An 11,712-nucleotide genomic window follows, 5' to 3' on the forward strand; every position below is an offset into this window, starting at 1 on the left:
TTACCTAACAAAACCCAAAACGGTACGTCATCAATAATAGTGGAAATGAAAAAGTATTTATGCTCATTAGGTCAAAAATAAAGAAAAATTGAATAGAAATAAAATATTAATGAGTTTCTTCTAGAAATGCACTCTACCATCTTACCTACGAAAAATTGAATAGAAATAAAATATTAATGAGTTTCTTCTAGAAATGCACTCTACCATCTTACCTACATCCCACAATTCAAGAACAATTCAATAATTCTTCTTGAATGATTGGAAGAGAGGCACAGTTGATTGATTCTTGAATGATTGGAAGAGAGGCACCAATCTCAAGTGGTGGAAGGAATGGAATGATTGGGAGAGAATCTAAGAGAATCTCACTAAATAGTCAAGCCTTTTATTCCTTTTTTTTTTCAAAGATCCATGTGAATTATTTCTTTATTCAATTTCATATAATTGTTGGGAGCATTCCGAGAATCGAACTCGAGACCTCTCGCACACGAAGCGAAAATCATATCACTAGACCAAATGCCCTTGTAGTGGATCTTTTGGCTACTTACGTGAGTTGGGCTTGGAGCATGTGTAGGTTGAAAATGAAATAGTTGGATGCATGCTTCCAATGAGGGTTGGGGCCCGGAAGGTTTTTTTCTTTACCACAAATGGACTTTAGGCTAGTGAGTCTCAAATTTTAGTTCAAACAGACCCAAAATCGAACCTACTAGTTCCTTCTTCTTTATACGACTCACTGAAAATTTTGGTGCCCTTCTCATTCCTATTCTTTGTTCTGCCTCTTCTCACTCTCTGAAACTTCTTTAAATGTTATTGTTCACCGGTTATTTGGGTGCATCTTCCTTAAAAGGATTGTGACGACAAATGCCCTAGGTAAAACTACTATTAGGAAATCAGTGCAATAGAGAATCTGTGCCCCTTAATAGAACAAAGAGTTCCTAGAAAAAAATATCATAGGAAAAAATATCATAGAACAATTTGTGTGAGTTGAGGGTGTAATGCCTTTGAAGTTAGGGTCAAAGATCTATCGAAATTCTGCAATAGAAAATAAATGGTACTACCATCATCTTATTTTGCAAGACTTTCTCAAACCATCATGGAATAATTTGGAAGTAGTATCCTCATAGTTTCCAAGATTGGAAGAGAATCTTACATACACAATTCTGTATTCTTGTTACTTGTTTTGCTCTCTTCAATTAACATATTATAAACACATATATAATCATACCACTAGACCAAATGCCCTTGTAGTGAATCTATCATTTTTAGTTGCTAGTCCATACGTTTTATGCGCCTCTATATTTAAAATTTATCCACATGTTTTTTGCTTTAGAACCTATCTTGTACCTTTGAGATTATGAATGACTCAGCTCAAATTATTTTGGTTGAAGTCTGCATTACCACTAAAGCATATGTGCATTCCTTTGGGATTTACTTCGTCCCTGTCACAATTTTACTACGTTGAGAATTCCTTGCTACCATTTAATAATAAGCATTCTTTGCTACCATTTAACAATATTTATAATGGGATTGCTATCTTGTATCTTTGAGATTATGAATGACTCAGCTCAAATTATTTTGGTTGAAGCTGCATTGCCACTAAAAACATATGTGCATTCCTTTGGAATTTACTTTGTCCCTTTCAAAATTTTACTACGTTCAGCATTCTTTACTATCATTTAACAATAGTTATAATGGGATTCCTATCTCATGTTAGAAAAACGGTACCATTTAACAATATTTATAATGGGATTTATATCTCATGCTAGAAAAAACGTGCGAGTAAATGTAATCTCAACCTGGATACTAGATTCAGGGGCCACTAATCATATATGTTCTTTTTTTCAAGAAACTAGTTCCTAGAGAGTGTTTGTAGAAGACGAGATAACACTCAGGGTTGGAACAGAAGAAGTTGTCTCAGCAAGATCAGTAGAAAATTTAAAGTTGTTTTTCGGAGATAGATTCATTATATTAAATAATGTACTTTTTGTTTCTGAAATGAAAAGAAATCTAATATCTATCTCTTGTTTATTAGAACAATGGTATAAAGTATCTTTTGAAATCAATGAAGTGTTCATTTTGAAAAGAGGTATTCATATTTGTTCTGCAAAACTAGAAAACAACTTATATATGTTAAAACCGAGCGAAACAAAAGCTGTTTTAAATACCGAGATGTTTAAAACAGCTAAAACTCAAAATAAACGACAAAAGATTTCTCCTAATACCTATGTTTGGCACTTAAGACTAGGCCACATTAATCTCAATAGGATTGGGAGATTGGTTAAAAAAGGACTTCTAAATGAGTTAGAAGACAACTCTTTACCTCCATGAGAGTCCTGTCTTGAATGTCAAAGCACGAGGAGGGTATGAATATTTCATCAGTTTTATTGATGATTATTTAAGGTATTACTATATTTACCTAATGCATCACAAGTCCGAAGCTCTTGAGAAGTTCAGAGAGTATAAGACTGAGGTTGAGAGTTTATTAGGAAAAACTATGTTGATCAGATTGAGGTGGAGAGTATTTGGACTTAAGATTTCAGGACTATATGATAGAACATGGAATAACGTCTCAACTCTCACTCCCTGGTATACCCCAAAAGAACGGTGTATCAGAAAGGAGAAATAGAACTCTATTAGACATGGTTCGGTCTATGATGAGTTTCGCTCAATTACCTGATTCGTTTTGGGGATATGCAGTGGAGACTACTGCATACATTTTGAACATGGTGTCTTCTAAGAGTGTTTCGAAAATACCTTATGAGTTATAGAGAGGGCGTAAAGGTAGTTTATGTCACTTCAGGATTTGGGGAAGCCCAACACATGTGTTGGTGTAAAACCCTAAGAAATTAGAACGTCGTTTAAAATTATGCCTATTCGTAGGATACCCCTAAGAGATGAAAGGTGGTCTGTTTTATGACCCTCAAGAAAATAGAGTGTTTGTATCCATAAACGCTATATTCTTAGAGGAAGACTACGTAAGAAATCATCAACCATGCTGCAAATTAGTATTGAATGAGATTTCTAAAGAAGCTATTGATAAAACAACAAGAGTTGTTGATCAGACTTGTCCTTCAACAAGAGTTGTTGATGCGCTCGCACTTCTGGTCAATCACATCCTTCTCAAGACTTGAGAATGCCTCGACGTAGTGGAAGGGTTATAACTCAACCTGATCGTTATTGGATTTGACAGAAACACAGGTCATCATACCTGATGATGACGTTGAGGATCCATTGACCTATAAACAGGCAAAAAATGATGAAGATAGAGATCAGTGGATCAAAGCCATGAATCTTGAAATGGAGTCAATGTACTTCAATTTAGTCTGGAACTTGTAGATCAACCAGATGGGGTAAAACCTATTGGTTGCAAATGGATCTACAAGAGGAAATGAGACCAAGCCGGTAAGGTACAGACCTTTAAAGCTCGACTTGTAGCAAAGGGTTATACCAAAAGAGAGGGGGTGGACTATGAATAAACCTTCTCTACAGTTGCTATGCTTAAATCGATTAGAATACTCTTGTCTATTGCCACATTTTGTGATTATGAAATTTGACAAATGGATGTCAAGGCTACCTTTCTAAACGGAAATCTTGAGGAGAGTATCTATATGGCTCAACCAGAGAGGTTCATTGAACAGGATCACAAGCAAAAGGTTTGCAAGCTTAAAAGATCCATTTATGGGTTGAATCAAGCATCTCGATTTTGGAATATAAGGTTTGATACTACGATAAATCTTATGGCTTTAAACAGAATGTTGACGAACCTTGTGTTTATAAGAAGATAATCAACTCTACAGTAGTTTTCTTGGTGTTGTACGTTGACGATATCCTACTCATTGGAAATGATGTGGGATTTCTGACCGACATTAAGCATTGGCTAGCGACACAATTCCAAATGAAAGATTTGGGAGAGGCTCAATTTGTTCTTGGAATCCAAATTGTATGGAATGGCAAGAATAAAACACTAGCATTGTCTCAGGCATCGTACATCAACAAAATGTTGATTCGATATAAGATTCAGGACTCCATGAAATGATTATTACCTTTTAGGCACGGAATTCATTTTTCGAAGGAACAAAGTCCTAAAACACCTCAAGAAGTTGAGGATATGAGACACATTCCCTATGCATCAACAGTCGGTAGTCTGATGTATGTCATGCTATGTACCTGACTCGACATATGCTATGCTGTGGGAATTGTCAGTAGATATAAGTCAAATCCGGGACGTGCTCATTGGACTGCTGTTAAGAATATCCGCAAGTATCTTAGGAGAACGAGAGACTATATGCTAAAGGATTTTGATTTGAAATTAATTATTTAAATTAATTGTTGAATTAAAATAAAGAAAGTCAAAATGTTGACTTCACCCAATGGAAAAATCCATGTTTGAATTAGTGGAATATTGTGTGTCAATATATGGTTTAACCAAACGTGCATGTTTGCCACATAAACCTCAAAATTTAAGTGTCGAAATTTGGTTTAACCAAACATGCATGTTTGCCAAATAAACCCCACAAATTTAAGTGGAAATTTGAGTGTCAAAATTTGGTAAACTCAAACTTGCATGTTTGCTACATAATCCCACAAATTTGAGTGGAAATTTGAGTGTCAAAATTTGGTAATCTCAAATTTGCATGAACATGCAAATATGACTCTATAAATAGAGTAGTGATTAAGGTACATGGAAAGTTTCTTGAAAAACTTTGAGAAAATTTCTCAAAACTCTCTCTTTACATATACTAAATTTCTATCAAGTTTAGTCACTCACCGGATTCCACAATCCTGTTCTAAGGCCGGAGAATAGTAGGGAAGACACTAGTGGTGGTTCGAAACCGGTTCGTGAGGAAAAAGAAATTTGAACTACAAAAGATTAGTATTAAAACTCATTGAATTTTAATGCTTTTAAACATGCTAGCTAATTTACTATAATTGATGTACTTAGAGTGTCTAAGATCCAAATTGTTTACGCACATGTTATAGTAACACCATCAGTATTAACAAACTTATATGAACATCAAATAAAGTAAATGAAATAATGATGATATGTTCAATGCATAATTGAATATGAAGTCCACAACAAGGACATTTGGTCTAGTGATATGATTCTTGTTCTTGGTGCGAGAAATTTTGAGATCAACTCTTGAATTTTCCCTTTAATATAAAAGGCCTAAATAATGTATCAATCCAATGCACTTAATTTGTTTCACTTTGTGCTTTTTTAGGTAAAACAATTTATTAATTAAGAATTTCGTGTTTTGTTTTACTTTGTGTTTTTGTAGGTAAAACAATTATGATCATTAAATTCTTATAGATTCAAAGCTCAATATCATTAATACAATTATGCTTTGTCTTGAACATGCCAAAGATGAAACTAAAGTGCGTTCAGTTTAACTTCATTTTATTGCCAAAATTGAATGATGTGTAGGGTATATTCTTGATTTACCTTAATTTTCTTATGACATGATAGTTCATATTAGTTAAGCTTTTTGCAAAATCACAGTTAAAAGACAACAACGATGAACCTAGGTTTATTAGTCATTTCAAAGACAATTTCTTTGTCCATTTCCTATTAGTCATTTCAAAGACAATTTCTTTGTCCATCTTATCGGTAATAATAGTTCAACTAAATCCATATTATGCAAAGAAACAAGTTTACGACCCATAATAACAACTACCTAAATTATGACCTAAAAATTTGAAAACATAAGTTGTAATTGATAATTACTCAAAAATTTCCCTAAATTCATGAACTCGTGTCCAATTAGTCAATCCTAAAGATTGTAACTAGCATAGAGTAATTAAAGCTCCACATGAAGTAATTTAAAGTTCCCGTTACTTAACTAAAGTTTATCTCATCTTTAAAGAAGCATGAGTTGCACTTAAGTTCATGAAATGCTTATAGACTCAAACTCTTAGTACTATTACTGCCAGTATGTTTCATATGAGTTTGTCATAAATGAAACTAAGGTGCATTCAATACAACTTTATTTTCTTGTCATACGAGGCAAAATAGAAGAATTAAATCAAACAAACTGATGAACTGAATCGAATCAATCCAATCCAACTTGATTAGTTTGTTTCCTTTGTTGGGTTTTTTGATTTATTTGATAACTCTCGTATATTATAACAATTCAACTTTTCATTTTATAGCCGTTCAACCACTCGGAGAAAATATATTTGAGTAGAAGTTAAAATTATTTGGTTTGGTGGTAAGATTCTCACTTAGGGTACCAGAGGTTTTAAATTCAATTCTTGTAATGCCCTACGTCTAAATTTTTTACTTATAAAAGGACTTCATATTAATATAAACCTTTTGTTCCTATTATCAAACATGGCAACAAATAGTAAAAAGTCTTTATTTACATCCCAACATTTTATACATGCCATTTTAGGAAACAAAGAAAAAACAAAGAAGAAGAAAGCTCTCTGTTCTTATTATGTTCTCAACGACATATTCTCATTGAGGACTTCATGTGTTTTTCTTGTAATACAACAAAATACGACCTTAATACCTAGGCCCAATAGATAATTTAGGTCATAATTTAGGTAGTTAGTGTTATGAGTCGTAAACTTATTTATTTGTATAATATGGATTTAGTTAAACTATTATTACCGATAAGATGGAGAAAGAAATTGTCTTTGACATGACTAATAGACTTAGGTTCATCGTTGTTGTCTTTTAACTGTGATTTTGCAAAAATCTTAACTAATATAAACTATCATGCCACAAAAACTTTTAAGGTAAATCAAGAAAGTACCCTACACATTATTCAAGATGGCAACAAAATGGAGTTAAATTGAACCCACTTTAGTTTCATGTTTGGCGTGTTCAAGATAAAGCATAATTGTATTTATAATATTGTATTTGGAGTCTATAAGAATTTAATGATCCTAAGAGAAATTCCTATTTTATTAGAGGAGACCAACTTTATTTAAGGTACTAGGAGTTCAAACTGACTTCAGAGTTGCATGCGTGCTCATTTTATCCATGTTCTCCACTTCCTCCCATTTCCTCCTCTTCCTCCATCACATTCTTTATTTCTCTTCCCATTTCTCAATCTCCAACTCATCCTTTCTTTATCCCTAACCAATGCAGATTTGAATGAAGAGGGGAAAAAAGAAGGAGAGGGAAGGAAGTCAGTATGGATTTAGCTTTGGAATTAGACATCGATGAGTATGATCTAACGAACATCAATACAACAAATTTATTGACTTCTCTTTGGACCAACCAAGTAAATGGTTACTATTGGCTTGGTTGGATAAATTGTATGAGGTATTAACAATGTGTGCTCCGTAGCCCCTCCACGTGTCATACTTTGTGAGTGTTTGACATGTATTATATTATGTTATGCTGTAACACGAGTTCAAATGAAGATTAATTTCTCAATTTTTTTTAAGTTTAAATTTTTAGGAATTTATTGAGAGATTTAGAGACAAAATTTAAATATGATGTGGAAGAAAAAAAATAGTTACAAATATTAAAAGTACAAAAGAAAATAATAAAAAAAAATAGAAAAATCGGTCCAAATTAATGCTAGGTAAAATTTTCATTTTGATCCATCTTTCCTAAGTAGGGGACTGTAAGATTGCTAATTATAGTTCAATAAAGAGGAAAAATAAAGAAAGGAAAAAAAAGGGCGAAAAAGAAGAATATAACTAGAGTTCAATAAAGAGTTTGATATCAGAGCGGTCAGATTTTAGAATATACAAATTTTTTCTTAGGATAAAGAGTTGCATATCTTTATGACTCAGCTCAATGACACGTCTCGCCGTGATCAAGTAAGCAGTCTAACCCTATTTTGAAGTATATGATATATTGTAAAACATGTATGAATTTATTGTATGTTTTGAGTTTCTTGGTAGTTATAAAATGTCCTCGGACATTAAAGAGTGAATGTTAACCATCTAAGAGAATAATGGATCAAAGTTATAGTCTCAAGATATGTTGAGGAGGAAAAGAGTGGTCGTGAGATATCTAACTAGCCTTATGAAAACAGAGAGTTGTCGCTGCAGAGTGTGAGACATCTAACCAGTGAAATTTTTGTACTAGAAATGGTGAAACGAAAGATGGTCAGATAATGGGTTTATTCTCACCTGTAGAGATAAATCACAAGATTAGTTTTGAATTTCGATAGGTATGTCAATTGAAAGTGAGAAACACAAAATGATATTAAGAGCAAACATTCTCTTCCGAGAGAAGTGAATTGGGTCACTCTTGGTTATCAAACTCGAGACCTCTCACACCCTAAGCGAGAATCATACAACTAGATCAAATGCCCTTACTAGAAAACCTAACATGTTTAGCTCCTACTCAATATATTTTATATTCTCAAGTTTGAAATCTATTTTCCTGAGGGGTTGTTGGACTATAAAACGAAAAGTTGATGGTCTAGTATTTACTTCTTTGTAAGTAAGGCATGTAATATTGAATTGTTCTAATATACCATGGTTATCAAATAAACCAACCACCCAACAAAGGAAACAAACTAATCAGTTTGGTTAGATTGAGTCGGTTCAGTTCATTAGTTTGTTAGATTTAGTTCTTCTATTTTGCCTAGGAAAATAAAGTTGTATTAAATGCACTTGAGTTTCATTTATGACAAACTCATATGAAATATAATTGCATTAATAGCACTAAGAGTTGGAGTCTATAAGCATTTCATAAACTTAAGTACAACTCATGCTTCATTAAAGACGAGATAAACTAAAGTTAAGTAACTGGAACTTTAAATTACTTTATGTGGAGCTTTAATTGCTTTATGCTAGTTACAATCTTTAGGATTGACTAATTGGACACGAGTTCTTGGATTTAGGGGATTGTTTTAGGTAATTTTCAACTACAACTTATGTTTTCAAATTTTTAGGTCATAATTTAGGTAGTAGGTGTTATATTATGGATGAACACTAGAGTTCACCACAACTACTTAAGTATTTATTTGAAGGCTATAATTGTCATCTATAAGATTTGTTTGGATGAAAGTTTAGTTAAAGTTGCAAAATTTACTTCTGAGGAATAAAAAATTTGTTTATTTGCATAATATGAATTTAGTTGGAGAGTTATTACGGATAAATGGAGAAAAAATTTCTTTAAAATAATAAACAGACTTAAGCTCATTGTTGTTGTTGTCGTCTACTTGTGATTTGCAAAAAGCTTAACTAATATGAAATATCAAGGTAAATAAAGATTATATACTACACATCATTCAAGATGACAATAAAATGGAGTTCAATTGAACACACTTTTAGTTTCCTGTTTGAAAGGTTCAAGATGAAGCATAATTGTATTAATGATATTAAAGAGATTCATGTTTTATTAGAAGATATCAACTTCATATAAGGTACTAGGAGTTTAAACTACTTCCATTGTAATTTCTCACGCTACCAAGATTACAAATTTAGGGTTGGCTAATTGGACATCAATTCGCAACTTTAGGTTATAATTTAGGTAGTAACCATTATAATATTAATGAGCATAAGAGTTACAATTCTTTCATGGACCATATGCGTTATAGTTAAAAGAATATATATAAATATATATTATGTATGTCGAGGTCTGGATAAAGCACAAAGTAGCAAGGAATACCATTGTCGACTCTAGAACCACCCACAACTCATGATCGAGACCAATGCAAAATATTTTAGCATCCTTTGGCATCGAGATACAGGAAATATGAACGCCGTCAAATTGGAAGCTTTACCTGTCTTAAGAGTCACAATGAGAACTCTAATCAAGCTGGAGTCTTGGACTAGGCAAATCATTTTGTGATAGTTGAAATGCATGACTTTTACGTCTTGTTAGGGATGAACGTTCTACTGGAACACAAAGTCATTTACATGTCCCTAGCAAAATGTCCAGTAGTAATGGATTCTTATCTGACGATCATTCAGAAAAACATCCATCTACCAAGAGGGGTGAAAAGGATGCCGATAGTACAATTGAGAAAGAATCTTAACCATGATGAATCTACGCTTGCTGCTATTGTTGTAATTGAAAAGGAGAGCTCGAGTGAGACAACCTCATTAGAAACCTTTTGCCACTACATGAACACTACGACGCAAAATAAGAAGGTCAGATAATGGATTTATCCCAACCAGGAGAGATAAATCACTAGATTAGTTTTATTTTGCAATCGAGATCGCCTGCCACAAACAAATGTCATGCGACTGAGCCTGTGCTAGCTAAATTCTATGAAAAGCTAAATGACTTGTTAACAGTCACTTTTATTAGACCCGTAAAGGTTCTTGTTAGTGATCACTCAGATGCTGGGCAAAGACACCAAGCCAACGCCTCTATTGGAGAAGGAAAAGAAAAACAAGCCACTGAAGCAACACATGTTCACACAGAAATACCAGACGGATGATGAGAAGGGTCAGTCGGAAGCGTCAACAACAATAATTTCAAGAAAAATAGAGAGTTCATATAAGTTAACGTCATATCAACTTCGAGTTCAAAGCAATAAGAACCAAAGACTAGTGCAAAAATACTATGGACTAGTCGAAGTTATCCACAAGATTATGAAGACATCATATAGGATCCAATTGCTCTTGTGGATGCGGACTAACCTTGTTGTCCACATTAGTAACTTGAAATGTTATTATTCTAACCAAGAAGACATCAAGCAAAAGCAAGTAGTATGACGTCATGCAAAGAAGAAAAAATTTCATGCGAAGAAAGTAGGAAAGACACCAACAGAGAAGACATGAAGAGTAAACGAACCGAGAAGTGATTTTCAATAGCTCCTAGTAGATTGGAAGAGACTCCTCATTCTGAGATCAGCGGGAAGCGCAACGAGAGACCTAAAGTTAGCCTCATCCTATAATGCTGAGTTTATGAAGAGGTTGTTGATAGAGATATCAATAAATTATGTGGGGACAGATGTCACGGTTACGATTGCCCAAGGCGTGTTGTCTATGGCTGCATGTTGCTGATGGTGTTAATATAACACATGCGGAAGCAATTTGCATCTTACGCACTTTTAGAACATTAATTATAGTAAATAACTAGCATGTTCATAAGTATTAAAACTTAATGAATTTGAATACTAACCTTTTGTAGTTCAAATTTCTTTTTCCTCACGAACCGGTTTCGAACCACCACTAGTGACTTCTCCATTATCCTCCGGCCTTAGAACGTGATTGTGGAATCCTGTGAGTGACTAAACTTGGGAGGGATTTAGTATATATGAAGAGAGAGCTTGTGAGAATTTTCTCAATGTCTTTTTCAAGGAAGAAGCCCTTCCATGTACCATAATCACTATATTTAAAGAGTCATGATTGCATGTTCATGCAAATTTGAGATCACCAAATTTTGACACTCAAAATTTCACTCAAATGTTTGGGATTATGTGACAAGCATGAATGTTTGAGTTAACAAAATTTTGACACTCAATATTCCACTCAAATTTATAGTGTTTATTTGGCAAGCATCAAACCAAATTTTGACACCTCAAAATTCCACTAACATGGATTTTTCCATTAAATGAAGTCAACATTTTGACTTTCTTCATTTTGATTCAACAATCAATTTAAATTATTAATTTCAAATTCAAGTAATACTAAATGATTAATTAAACTATTTAATTAATATTTAATATTAATTCAAATGTCAATCCCAATCAATTCCGACACATAATTGATTAAGATATTTAAATAAGATTTAAATATATCAAATTCTCTCTTTTTGTTTAATTCGTAAATGAAACAAAAATGCGGTTA

General features: G+C 33.2%; 1 non-coding gene across 1 annotated transcript; it reads right to left on the reverse strand.

Annotated features, from left to right (window-relative positions):
* Positions 1 to 447: 447 nt before the first annotated feature.
* Positions 448 to 519, reverse strand: TRNAT-CGU. Its single transcript has one exon. It is a non-coding gene; the product is annotated as a tRNA-Thr (tRNA).
* Positions 520 to 11,712: the final 11,193 nt, after the last annotated feature.

Source organism: Cucurbita maxima, unplaced genomic scaffold (assembly GCF_002738345.1).
Source record: "Cucurbita maxima cultivar Rimu unplaced genomic scaffold, Cmax_1.0 Cma_Scf00050, whole genome shotgun sequence".
In the NCBI taxonomy this organism is placed as follows: Eukaryota; Viridiplantae; Streptophyta; class Magnoliopsida; order Cucurbitales; family Cucurbitaceae; genus Cucurbita; species Cucurbita maxima.